Raw genomic sequence first — 1,574 nt, forward strand, 5'->3', positions numbered from 1 at the left:
ATACAGCTATTGCAAGAAGTAATAGTCTATTGATGTCTCAATCACTGAGAGAAAATAATTCTGAAGTAACTCATTAAATTATACTGAGAGTCTGTTAATAACTACAATTTCTTATTGAAGCAGCAGTCAGAGTAGCAGTGATATTTAGATTATCTCAAGCTGATTCAGTTATTAGTCATCAGTCATTCTCTGCTTTAACTATAGATACTGTTATCATGCATATCAGCAATTATATAAAAAAAGCAAAGCTTATATAATATATGAAGAGACAGCTGAATATGTATATTAATTTACACTATATTAAGCAGATTAAAGAATATACAGTATTTAACAACTGTAATATTCTGATAGAAGAGAATAAGTATTAAGACTATAAGAATCTAGTGTGATTCAAAGGTTGCTTAAGTCAGTGTACAATTACAGGCATACGCCGGCTTCTTATATACTGTACGCTAAATTAATTGGTGGCCGCTATGGCCTCTTTACATTTGTAAGCAAGTTCAGAAGCAGCTACATTATTATCTGACAGTTATATATTCTTCTGAATCACATTCTCTCTCATCAGATTCAGTCACACTCATGTGATCAGAATATACACTCTAGCTTCATGCAGATTAGTGTGTTACTAGTGTTTGTAATTATATGATCTATTTCTGATTTAGCTAGTATTCTGTGTACACTCTTACAAAGAAACTTTCACTATATTACATCACTTATTCACTAACTTTTCTTATTCTTCAATTATCTTCTTTATTATTATTATTATCAAACACTATTATCTTCTTCAAGATTTCTGCTTCTTCTTCTACTTAACATCTTCTATCTGCTTATCTATTATATTATACATGTTTCTGGTGATGACTTCTTATTTTCACAACAAGTATTATTATAGTGCTCATATCAGGCAGTTCATTAGCAGTAAGTGTAATATATTGTGAAATATGATCAGAACTTGTTTATCTTCTAACAATTACTAGAATGTACTATTATGAATAGCACATCTTCTTTATCTTCTTATATACTCTTAACTTTCTTTTCTCAGCAGCATCTGATTGTGTTCTTGATTATCTTTTACATGAATACAGATGCTGATGTTTGTTTTGATTCATATAGAATCTTCATATATTGACAGATTCATGTTCATCAATGATTGTGATCTCAATATTGAATTATAAGTTGAGAACTTAGAGAATGCAATAATAAAGAAATTGTCTGTGTCATGTGTGATCAGATCTTTCATATTTCTTTCTGCTTCTTTCTCTGCTGCTCTCTCTCAATCTTTCACATCTGTTTCTGTGTCTGATTTTCCTGCTTCTGCTATCTCTGTTTCTGCAACTCTTACTTTCACTACTTCTGCTTTCTCTGCTTCTGCTGTCTCTGCTTTTATTATCAGCTCTTCCTGTTTCAAGAAGATGTTATGTAGACTTAATAAACTATGTTTCTCAGTGTGTACACTCTCACTCTTCTTACTGGTCTCTAAAACAATTTATTGTATAAAGACTGTGTATAATATGACTATCTGAAGCTCAGTTACAGATGCTGATTACTACATTCATTTTAAATATTTATAATAG

This window comes from Blastomyces gilchristii (assembly GCF_000003855.2).
Source record: "Blastomyces gilchristii SLH14081 genomic scaffold supercont1.7, whole genome shotgun sequence".
NCBI classification, from domain to species: domain Eukaryota; kingdom Fungi; phylum Ascomycota; class Eurotiomycetes; order Onygenales; family Ajellomycetaceae; genus Blastomyces; species Blastomyces gilchristii.